Source organism: Calonectris borealis, chromosome 14 (assembly GCF_964195595.1).
Source record: "Calonectris borealis chromosome 14, bCalBor7.hap1.2, whole genome shotgun sequence".
Lineage (NCBI taxonomy): Eukaryota > Metazoa > Chordata > Aves > Procellariiformes > Procellariidae > Calonectris > Calonectris borealis.
The window spans coordinates 7,746,556-7,759,212 of record NC_134325.1 but is presented as its reverse complement, the minus strand read 5'-3'; the positions used below and the strand labels follow the sequence as shown (position 1 = coordinate 7,759,212).

The following is a 12,657-nucleotide window of genomic DNA, read 5'->3' as shown; positions in this document are numbered from 1 at the left end:
GGATAAAAAAGAAGCAGGAAAGAAACCCAAACTAGTACCTTTTAGACCTTCCCCATAGACCCTAAAAATGTGAGACCGAGCCCAAAAGAAAATTTCTCCACAAATCACCTCTAAATTACTACTTGCAAGACCACCCTTACTCTATTGGAAAGGAGACTGGTCTCTTTCCAGGTAAGGTGAGTAACCAGGGGTTGTGATACACAGCAGAAGCGCTTGGGGCAGCTGGCATCTCCTTGCTGTTCAGCGCAAGGGCCCGCTGGAGCAGAGTGGCCACATCCACGCTGCACCGTGAAGCGTGGTGCCCTCAATCCCTTACACCACAAACCTCTTTCCGTCTACTGTGGTCACCACTGACCTGTCTTCCTCGCAGTATGGGACGACGCCAGAGCATCCCCCAGAGGCTGGTGAGCCCCACGCGTGCCCTCAGTCGCTGTTCGTGCCCCTTGCAGAGAGCTGCCCGAGACCATCACAGGGGTCTTCATGGCACCTTCCGAGACCTGTCTCTGGGCCAGAGGGGCAAGGCCAGACCTTGCTGGCTAGGGGGCCCCCAGCATCCCAGAGGAGCTTGCATTATGGTGCCCGTGCCTTGGTGGATAACTGCATCCACGATTTCCCGATGCAGGGGGCACGTTCAGCGCTGTCTCTCGGGAGCAGGCAGCTGCCATGCAGCGCCGGAACGTGCCCCCAGTGAGAGGGCTGCTGCAGAGTCCTGCAACTCCTGACTTGCCGCAGTGGACCCGTGGGTGGCGAGTTCAGGGTTGAGAGCTGAGGTAACACCTGCAACTCTCTGTCCCCATGCTCGTCTCGGTGTGTGTCCCCAATGGCAGCACGTGCTACCTGCATGAGGGCAATTTGGGGGATTCGCAGCCTGCCAGGCTCACCTTCACACCCCAGCAAGCTGCCTCTCTCTCACGTCGCACTGCAGGAGAGCCCCCTCCAGCCTGATGGTGCTCAGCAGCCGAATTCACTGCGCCCACCACCTCCACAATTTGGGGAGCTTCAGATGGGGATGAACCGGCAGTGCTGTGAAAGACAATCCCAGAAACCACAGCTGGATTTCCTTGGCCAGAAAATGTGCTACCTTCATCGATGCATACAGTCACTTCGTGTACCACAGTATGACCTGAGCCTCTGCCCCACACAAGATAGAAACTGGGAGTTTTTTCCTTCACCGCCAAAAGGCTATACACTGCTGGTTTCCTTTCCCCTCGTACAGGACATAAGAAACTTCGTATTTTCTCCTAACGCTCATAAGCCTATTTGCTTTCTTACATTTATGATGTTTCCAAAGAGCGATGAGAGAGAGGCAGGGTAACAGAAAGATAGTTCTTGTGTAGGAAATGCCTGGATATCCAAAACAGCTTCTGAATCTCAAGTTTGGGAACAGCCAGATTTTCACACACCTTTCGGTCATGCATGATCCTGCTGCCCCAAAATGGAAAAAAGCAGTTAGCTTTTACCACCTGCCCCAAGAAACCTCTGCCACTCACCTTGTAAAAAAACTGAGGGTTTGTGGGCACATCTTAGTTGGCTTCTACTGCTTTCCTGGAGTCGGTAAGATAGTGCAGCCAAGAGAGCTGCGATGTCAAAGCCGCATTTCCACTACTCGCACAAAGCTCCCATACCAGTACTGCTCTTCTAGATCCACTTAATTGTGATAGTTAGGCTTGAATAGATAAAGAAAGGGTGAGAAATTACTTAGGTAGGTTGGACTAAATCAGCTGGGCCTGACAACATTTGTTGTAAAGTACCTGGTGAGCAGTCTCAGAGGCATTGGTGGTTACCCTCAGCACTTTATAGAAGACGGGTGAGAAGTCCAGGAGGCTGAAGAGGATAAATATGTTTAAAAGGGAGAAAAGGAAGAGTAGAGAATTATGGATCAGTCACTTTAATCTCACTTTCTGGACAAAGTATTAAACCAAATAATTAAACTATTTGTAAATACCTGGAAGAAAACAAGGAGGTAACTGACAACCAATATGTTCTTCTCCAAGAACAAATTGTGTCAAATCAAAATATTTTTCTCCTATGATCCATTAACAGGCATTTGAGTAGGAGGAAGCAGTAGGAGTTCCATATCTTGATTTTAGTAAAGCTTCTGATAGTGCCTTTCATGATGTGCTTAAAAACAGGCTGGTTCCCCGTGTTATGTTAGATGGCAGCACTAAAGCGGGAGCAGGGCAGGTGAAAACACTGGACTCAGTGATTTTCAGTGGTTCATTGACAAAACTGAGGATAGTACCACACAACTATCCAGAAGACCTGACCCGATCTAGTATTATTAAATATTTCAGTAATAACCTAGTAGATGAAACAAGAAAGCACGTGTCCTACGTTTTCAGAAGCTGCATGCTGGGGGAGAAAACAAGACTTCCGAATGACCACAAAAATTAAAGAAAAGTTCTAAAAAGAGAAAATGTCATTCAGAAACAACACATGCATTGTTCCGTATGTAGACAAGAATTTGTTAGTTATTTGATTGCAGTTAAGTATATTAGAAGCAAATGAAAAAAAAAAAATTACTTTCCCCTTCCCTGGTGCTTTCCCTTGTTTCTTGGTATTGTACAACACCTCAGCTTGAATTCCCTCTTTTTACTTATATACTTTCAGAAATATCCTTCCTTGCATTTTATTTCTCTTGCTAACTTACAGTGTAATTTCCATGATAAAGGCTTGTATTACCATTTTAGTATAACTGCTTAATATGATGACCTACATTTCATTTTCTGCATGTTTCCTTCTTACGCTGAGATCAAAGGAGAGCTAATGATTGAGGCATTCTGGTCTTACTAAAATTCCTGTCCTCCTTTTGCACTAAGGTGGTGTGTGCTTGTGCTTCATAGCATTTCTTTAGCAAACTGCCAACTCTGCTATTTCCTATAAACTCACTTTTTGTAAGGCCACTGACTTGCTGCCTCATTTCTATTTCCCTTTACTCTTCCTGACCCATTATGGATTAATTTTGTGATGCGATTTTTCTAGAATTCGTTGTCCCAGTATTTCTGTATCTCAGCCGGATGCAGAGATCTGCCTGGTTAATTCTGAGAACTCTGTATCCACACAGGACCAAAATGCACTAGGAATCATTTACTGAAATGCATGACCTTGAAATAGCATAGTTCCATAGCACAGATGGAGTTTACCAGATGTCTGAGACTATGAAATGATGAAATTTAAAAGATTCAGTATCTCAGAGTGGTTTAAACAACTGAGATTGCTGTATAGGATAGAGATACTGAAAGTATATTTAAACAAGCACATTTATACATGGATCCACAATTTTGGTGCCCAGACTAGTTTACCCACCCTGCCTCTACAGCGTGCACTTACCTGTGCAATGCAGGTACATCCTGAGGACAGTGAAAGGTTTGCTCTTCATTGATACAAAATGTGGGATTCTTCCTTGAACCATCAGAACTGGTCTGGTGGTGGCCACTGTTGTTGGCTGTCCAATGTTTGGTTCTTCAAGCTGTCACATTCTGATCTCTTGGTGGCGACTGAAATGGCTGAAAAACCATTTAATGTGGGATCAGCATCTAGCCAGAAGAGCTGTCCTTCAAACCACTCACATCGTCTTTTAAATTGCCAGTGCTAAAAATAGGGCAGTAAGAATTCTTCACCTAGGTGGTGTCTTAAAACAGTACTGTTGTTAGCAATGGGATTTGTATAGCAAGGTCCTGTCTCTAGAGAGTTTCACAGATACATAAACATCATTCTTTCTCTGGCTAAAAGCTGCTTGGGGACATGAATTTCTTTCAAGGAGATATTTTTCCTGTCCCCACTCTCTTTTTCATGCATCCTATCACCAAAGTGCCACGTTTCTTCATGCTTCCAAGATGCCCCAACAGTTGAAGCTTTCCTTACTATTTTGGTCGACTCTTATCTATTGACCATGGTTGCCTATTAAACATAACAGGGCATCTCTACTGGTAGCAAATAAAGGACAGGCTACTCTGTCTGTGTTTTCAAATGTCACAGCTTGCTGAAATCACTGCTATTGCTTATGAAACTCTGTTTTCTCAGCCTACAACAGTTTGCCTCAGCACTGGCATTTCATCATGTAAGGGTTAGTTGCGGGTGAACGGGAGAAGGTTCAGCAGTTCATTTTCTTTGGACATGAGAATTGACATGCCAATGTAAAAATCCCGTAAAATGTGTCTTTTTCTCCTGTTTACCATTCTTCCCATTTTTTCTTCCCATTCTGCAGGCAACTCCTTGTTGGCAAACTCCCTCTCTACTGATTTCCTCTGCCGGTCTGGACCTCAGATTCCTCCACCGAGTCCTGCAGTCTAGCGGTCTCATCACACCCCCTCTACATCTCAACACATGATTAACAATGAAGTCAACTCCCTTTCCACCCTCTTCCCATCATCGACAGGCCAAGGAGCTCCTTCTCAGGATACGGGATATTCGGAGGTACTGCTGAATGCCAGCTTAAAGACCTGGAAGAGTGTTTTTCCAAAACTCAACAGACATACGCTGCTCAAGTGAAGTTGTTCTCTTCTGGCTTGCCCCAATTTAAGTATGGGGAAATAGGAGTGGAAGAAGAATTGCTGGAGGTGAGAAAATAGGCTGTTTCAGAGTTTCAGCAATTCCTCTTCCTCTCCTTTTCCTTCTGCCCCAATCTACATACCTCAAGGAAACCCTGTATGCGTAGCAGAATACCCTATATTCAGAATACCTCTGTTCAGAGGCACTTGAGCTTTTGGTTCAAAGGTGATGTTAGCAGACTTTGCCAAATCCAACATATTTTGACCAGTGAGGCCTATTGCCAAGAAGAAGAAAAGCACTTGTTCAAATATGTGAAATTAGATTGTACTGAGATTTCAGCTGAGGAATTAACATTTAATTTTTCATATTTGTACAAGTTGTTTTTTACCACCAATTTAAAGAACCAGTATTAGTGGATCACACCGGTGGATTCTGTACCAACATGTCATAAAACCCAGTTTCTGTCACATGGAAATTACCGTCTAAATAGACAGAAGAAATATTATTATCCCGTTCGCAGACAGGGCATTCAAGCACGAACACGCTAAGGAATATGCCTGAGGATACACAGAAAGCCTACATCAGTCAAGTGAGCCATACCGGGGAATAAACAACACAAGCCCTTTGCCTACTCCTTCTCCAGACACTCTGTATCTTCCTTTAAATCAGCCTATTACATCACCACCAGCAGCACCGCAGGTGAAGAAACTGTTGAAACAGATTTTTTCCTGTTGTCATTTTTTATGTACATGAAAACAAGGGACTGAAGTCAATATGAACCAATGAGATCAATATATCTGCTGTAGGAATTAATTTTAAATATATATATTTTTAAAAAAAACTATATTATGCTTGTTTATGCACTGAAAATCTGAATCTATCTGAAAAGTGAAAATGTACCTATCAATTGAAGAACGGGGAAATTAAGGTAAAAACAAACAGGCCAGCTTGATAACAAGTGCATGATAAACAGACATTTTACTGAAAAGGAGACTTTTCAGATATTTTCATGACATGTTGTTGCCACTTGAAATGTGGTGCCTTCTGGTGCTGTCTCAGAATATCTGGCAGAACATGTTGTATGTAATCAGACGCTATTTTTTCAATGTATAATTTTTTTAAATTCTGTCTTCTCTGATAAGCATCGTGCAAGACAAATGTTCTACTTGCTAAATAATTTCCTTCAGAAAAATCGAACAAGCACATCTCTAGGATTTTCTGTTATGAGCAACTCCAACTCCCATTTTTAAAAGTCTATAAGACAATAAAGCAAAATTTTTAAGATGCTTTGGCTCACTATCAAATCTTCTATTAAAGGAAAAGATATTTAAAAAAAAAGTAGTAATCACAAAAATAATAATGGAACAAATTATAATAATCATTAAACCTACCATTAAATCTAAATTTATCTGTCTATTAGTTACATAGAATAAAGAGTCACATTGAGGAGCTTACACTGTAAGGCCACTGAAATGTGGGCATTCACCACTCACTGAATTCACTCCTGTGCTTAAAATCGCACTTTCCTGTACTACCTTGTAGTAAATGAATGCTAATCAGTAATATTCCAGCAAATTCTTACCCAGCTAAATAATTTCTTGGTTCCCCAGGTAGAACTTCTGCGTGGACATTTTCCAAAAGCCTTGGCAAGGCTAGGGCCTGATTTTAACCAGCAAAGGACAAAAAGCAAAGCGGTGAAAATGAAAATCAGCAGAGACAATGCTAAATAACACATTCAGTGGTGATGAGAGCGTTTGTAAGATACCCGACCCTGAGGTCAGCACATCTTCCCTGGCCGTGGCAGAGCTTGCGCAGGAAACCTCAGCTTTTTCTCACGTTATCATGTCGGCGGGGAGCCGCGTGGGGAAGCGCAGAAAGTCACCTGCAGTTTTCCTGCGTTCTGGAATCAAGTCTAGGGCATTAGATTTGCACTTCTTCAAAACAGCTTATAAGACGCAAGCAAATATTTGCGCACTTGGCTTCCCGCAAATGAAAACATTTAAGTTCTCGCTTGAGCACTGCCTGCTAACAAGGAACGCAGTGAAATAGGAGTGGATCAGGAGATTAAATTCAACCGTGCTGAGGTCCCTACAACTGCGGTATGCACTGCTGTACCGTTTTGGACAGGCCAGCTCCTAGAGGAGCTGCCATGACTGCAGTGAGAAGCTTCTCATTCTGCCTCCATCTGTGACCGAACTCAGAGTGAACTGGCTCTTCCTGGACAACCCTTTGCTTGGGGAAGAAGATGAAGGCATTCAGTTTCTGAAAGTCTTTGTCTCTATAATTGCTTTGTTCCTTGTCAGCTGAAGACTCTGGGCCAGGGAGGTGCGCTCGGACCAGTGGGTCAACCAGCAGCAAGATGCAGAACTTCAAAACGAAACCCGCTGGCACCACCACTGCACTGCGTGGTGGTTGCCCCTCAGAGCCTAGTGGCCTCTGAGTCCCACCAGCCAGCGGCCAAGCAGGCTGTGGTGGACAAATCCAACACAGGCAAAGTCGTGATTAAAGATCCTGAGGCCATTCTCCAAACCTTCTCAGTCTGGACTGCACGAGTCACAGCTATCATTGAAACATCCAGGCCACCGCTCTCCACGGGTTCCCTATCTGACAAGGCCCACTCTCCCCTCCAGGGCCCATCCCAGAGCAGCTGCAACTACCTAACCCGCAAGGTCTACCACTCGGTTGTCAGCAGGCCTCGGTGGACCCACCAACGCATATTTGCAGACATCCTGGCAGGCTTCACTAGAAGGCCTCATGATATCTGTGTTTTCCCCTCCTCCAGCACCAGGCTCAAAGGGGATGCTGAAACCTTCTTTCCAAGCAGGGTCATTCACAGCATAAAGTGGAAGAGGCTGAAACCCCTCTGTGCTGTTGGGTGATGAAGCCATACCCACACAGCAGTGGAACAGGGCTAGTTTAACCACATGCTGTGAAATGCTATGAATAAGCGGAATGTGCTTTTTTCTTTGACTACAATATGGCAGGTCCTGATTGACAGACTAGACACAAATGTGCAAACCGCACAAGCTGCACAGATCAGTGCAGCCCTGATGACTGCTGTGTCCTACACAGCTTCTGCAAGGAATTGGCTGAGCCTTTCCATCTGGACCAGGAGAACAAGGACTAGTTTCTTCAGCAGCTTAATGCCAGTCTTCTGCAGTCTGTGAGTAGCTGGAGAAGCCAGATGACTCCCCGTGTCTGACCATGCCTTCATTAACGGAGTGAACTGAGCAGGTTAGGGTGGAGTCCGATTGACTATACATGACTTCTCTACCCCATTCTGTTTCCTAGAGGAGGGGTTTAGGTTTGCCTGCTTTACCCACTCGCTCCCCAGGGGACCTCAATCCACGCTTCTTCTGGGCAAGCCTGGCTACTCTGACTGTGTCTGTCCCGGGCCCCTATGTCTCTTCTGACCTTTCGAGCATTCTGGCACGCGGCTGTGACTGCTGCCTCCGCAACCCTCAGGAAACATCACAGGCTGAGGGCTGCGTGCTTTGCTGGAGAAAATGTGGCTGACAAGTGGCTGTGCCATGCAGTTCAGGAAAGGGGGGTGAGGGGAGACTCGCTTGCTGTCTGCTTCTTGGGAGGTGGTGGAGAGAGCGGCAGAGGGAATAAGGCTGCGTAAGCAGCTCGTATGGATGGGGGCAAGACTTGATAAGGGCTAGAAAGGCAAGGGATGGAACTAGCTGGCTGGGTCCTGCAGGGCAAAAAAAGGACCCTTTCCCCTAAGAAACCTTCTTTTTCCCTGTCTACAGTGACACAAGACCTTCTGTCCTGTCCTGTGCTCTCCCTTTTTTATCTCTAGAGAAATTGGCCATTTCCCCATTTACCTAGGCTTTTGGCCAACCGCTCTATTCATGGAGTGGCCGTGCCTTTTGAACCTCACAAAAGGCCACCTGCACCCTAGATGTTATTAAGCATCTCCGTTTTGTGGAGAGGAGATGCCCCAATGTCACCATGTGGTATGGAGCCTGCTGCTACTTTCTGTCCTTTCAGCCTACACCTAAAGAAGTCTCTGAAGAGAGGGGCACACAGCAGACGTTATTCTTCCTTGTGCTCCATCAACTGGCCTACCTAGCACTTCTTGGGAGCATAACTCAGTGGCTTTAGAGGGACCCAGAAACTCTCCTGGCAGCAGCTGCAACTCACACCCCCCGCCAATTGCTCAAGAAAAGAAATTCACAGAAAAGCAGCTCACTTACTCAGGCTGGAACGAGAAGTACTGGCACAGGGGATCGCTGATGCAGGCTGGGGCTAGGAGTGGGCTGAAGAGGTTTCCTGGATTGTCTTCTCTGGGGACTCTGTGGGGTCTAGAAACAGGATCCAAAGGATACCTTCTCCTTGTGACTCTCCTGCATGGTCTGTCTAGAGCATGGATATCCAAAGGAGTGTCTGATTTAGTGGTGTACTCTCACTGGAAGATGCGTTCAAGGTGTCTGTACCACATCGTAACATGGGCAACAGCTACCATATCACCACCCTGCATGGTTCTTTCCTCAAGTCTTCAAGGACATGGACACCTTGAACTTGTTCTCATTACCAGCTGGCAACGTCCTGATAGTGCTGCAATGCCGTTTCCTTCAAGCTCTAGGTTGCCCTGCACTGGCTTTCCTGGAATAAGAAAAGGATTGATGTTACCAAACGAAAAAAAAGAGCCCAACAAAAAAAAAAAAAAAAAAGAGAGACAAAAGAGATAGATAGGTGCTTCAGCAAGGGGGAACAGCAACAGAAGGTACAGCAAGCAAAGGAGGGAAAAGATTAAGCAAGGGAAGTCTTAGGGAAGATGAAGAAGTGAGTTGCAAAGGTTAGAGGGCTAACAGTCAGCAGGACACATGAGGGGCCTGACACGTTTTGGGCCTTTGTACATCCTGAAAAGCACCTCAGAGTGTCACAGGGTCTCCCAGAGAACTTCAGTCCATGCTGGAGGATTTTGTGATGGTGTGGCCCACTTGCTGCTTTGAACACTTTAGGAGTGGGCACACAGTAAGTACTCACCTGGAAGTGGTTGGTTTCCTCTAGAAAGGACATAGTCTGCATGCACCGAAACTGCTCCGTGGTCCAAACCAACAGGCAGCACACGGGGACAACTGGGGCATTCGCTCCAGAGCCACACCAGCACTCCAGGCCAAACTGCATATATATCTGCAGCTGATGGCCAGCATTGCACAAAACACAAACGTGGCTGCTGCTGTAAGGAAATCACAAACCAAGGGCAAGACAGTGATAGAGCCCCAAGGTTAGACACAACAAGCAGACTCCTGATTACGGCTTGGCACAGGTCAGATCACAAGCACAGTCAAACCAGGTATTGCCAGGAGTATCAGCCATCCCCAAAGGGACTGGGAGCAGGCTAGTCTGTGGCTGTGGCTGCAGCCCGCAGCAGTGAGGGTCGCTGGCCGGCTATGGCCAAGGAGCCTCCTCCATGTCAGCACCGTGCCCGAGGCAGGAGGAAGCAAGCCCAGCTTGCTCTTCAAGAGGGACATGAGAATCACATCACCAGAAGTCACTAGGTGATGCAGCCAAAAGGTGTGGTCTGTTCATTTTGTTTGGGTTTACCCGATATTAGCGAAATTGTAGAGATTCGCATTGGTACCAGCCTTAAGCTTTTTACACTTAGGCCCAAAGTGATAAAGAGACTTTGACTTCCAAAGCCATGGAAGTCAAGCCATCATCAAGCCATGCCTTCGCATTTGCTGAAAATGCTTCTTAGTTTGTTGAAAGCAAGATTTCACACTACATGTTTGACCAAACTTCCTTATAATTCCTGCACTCAGAAAAGAAAAGTCGTTTCTCATTTCATTGTAGAAAGTCATAAAAACAAACCTGTCATTCATCCATGCCCTACAGGCTTTTTAGACTGTTTTCTTTTGGCACTTGCCTTACTATTGGAGAACCTTTCTAGATAATTGGGCAATGAACTGTTAATGCTTTCCGGGGCGGGGCATGAGGGATAGACTTTTTTCCAGAAAGAAACAGAACAATGTCTAATGTAAACAAAACTTCAGTTTTGTTCCTTGTTGTCCTTTTAATGTGGTGTATATCTGAGCAGGAGTTCATCCTCACCACTTCTTTCTTTCATGTCAGTCTGGATTTAATAACGAGAGGCATAGTGCAAAGACCATCTTTTCTCGCCATTTGGAAATGGATTGGACACGGTTATAGTCATTACATCCACAAGCAGCATGATTGTATTATTTTTGTGTTTCAATATAAAAAAAAAAGCTGCCCTAGGGATAACAGGCAGGTCTAAGTAACGCACACACAACATATGGGCTCCTGCTGTGTATTTTTGACACTCCTTAACAGTGAGAATTAAGATCTATGGCTCTCATCTTTCAGCTGATAACATCAAGACAGGCTGCAGTGACTACACAGAGCCTTCCTGAAATCAAATTGGCCTCTGAGCAAACACAGCAGTTCATGTGGGAACTACTAAATGAGAACAATTTAGAACTGCAGCTTAAACTGCAGCACATATAGAAACAAGCCCTATTTACTGCAGCAGATGAAGCTGTAGCTGATAGTTGTCTCTGACTCGGTTCTGTGATAAAGGGTCACGCTTTTATTAGGGGTATGGACAGGAACTACCAACAGCAGCTCATAGCTATGCAAAGAGGTAATCTCCGGTGGAAAAAAACCCAACCGTCACCAAATAATTAATCTTGCATTCCACTTGAGATCTCTCCCACACAAATGGGGGAAGGTGTGTCATGATTCAGATCACTGCCAGAATAGCACGACGTGGCATTTCTTAGTTTAATTGTTTCAACAGATCATTTATTTTTTCTGTAAGAATGAGTTTGATTTGAGCTCTCATCCTTGAAATACCAGGGTGAACTTAATTAAATGCAGTTTACCTTCACTGAATGACTAACAAGACCCCGGTGCTTTGGGAAGTACAGCAGACTGCACACTCTCCAGGCAGCTAAGCCAACACCGCACATTGCCAGTCACAGCCATGCCCTCCCGTGTCCTTCAGCACGTGTTCAACATAGGACAGCAATGGTCTGTGGCAAGTGGTAAGAAGAGAAGACTGCTAGCAAGACCCCTGAGAAGGCTGGATATTGAGGAAGAAAGCCCAGGGGAAATAGAGTGACCCCACAACTGGGAATTTGAGTCAGACAGACTTCTACCTTCCTCCTTTTTAATCATGAGTCATAAGAACAGCCATAAGGATGTTCTTATGCCCCAGGAGTCTCATGAGAACATCCACACACAGCATTGAGAAGAAGCCTTTGCGTGCCTGCCACACACCTTACTTACATGTGTAATTTACTCGTTTCTTCAGTCAATGCTATTTTTTCCCTTGGAAACGTCAGAAGTGGCTTCTTTTATTAGTAGTTTCAATGCAGCACTTACATATTAGGGACGTAGTAAGCATTTTAAAATAGGTTCATAGTAAGTTCATAAAGCCTTCGTAAAATCTCAAGGCATTCATCATGTACTTGTCCTTTATACGTCAGTCTGGCTTTCTCAACAGTAAAAATGAAGACAATGAATCCCTAGTTAGACAATTACCTGCTTAAAACACTGGATACACATCCAAGGCACTGAAATGCTTTTTAGAGAAATACACAAGTGCACGCGTGTGACTACTAACAAGCTATTGGGTTTTCTAACCATGCAATTACCATATTAAAAGAAAAATACATGGCAATACAAAGTCAGTTGTAAAAACAAATCAGAGTAGTGGGTACAGCTTCCCAGATTTTTCCCTACTGAATGATAAACATGTATTTGTACCACTTACTGATACACTACATTGAGATTAAGATGAATTTGATTTTATCTCAATACTGGGTTCCTGAGCTCAGAGTATCCATGGCAAGCACAACAAATGAGAAAGTTGGAAACCACAGCAAGGTAAGCAAAGTACTCAGCAATTCACTGCAAGAGTGCTGTTTTATCTATCCCGTGTTAAGGTATTAATGCAACACTGATTGAAATTGGTGAGGATTTTACTGCAGAGTTAATAAGAATTGTGAGCTCTAAGTTATGACAGAAAAAAGGGCTCCTGCAGTCACTATGGAGGGCATGTGAAGAAATAGGAAATAAATTTACTTTTTCAGTGTCCTAGTGTTTATCTGAAAGTAATCTGTAAGTTCACACAAAGTGCATTAGTTCTCCGTAACTGACAAACGGAGGCAATTCCCTTTCACCTTTATA

At 44.8% G+C, this 12,657-nt stretch overlaps 1 long non-coding RNA gene across 1 annotated transcript; it reads right to left on the bottom strand.

The window, feature by feature from the left end:
- Positions 1-1,738: 1,738 nt before the first annotated feature.
- Positions 1,739-9,484, bottom strand: LOC142087968 (uncharacterized). The gene is made up of 3 exons (XR_012675680.1): positions 8,694-9,484; positions 3,331-3,506; positions 1,739-1,824 (listed from the first exon to the last, which is right to left on the bottom strand). It is a non-coding gene; the product is annotated as an uncharacterized LOC142087968 (long non-coding RNA).
- Positions 9,485-12,657: the final 3,173 nt, after the last annotated feature.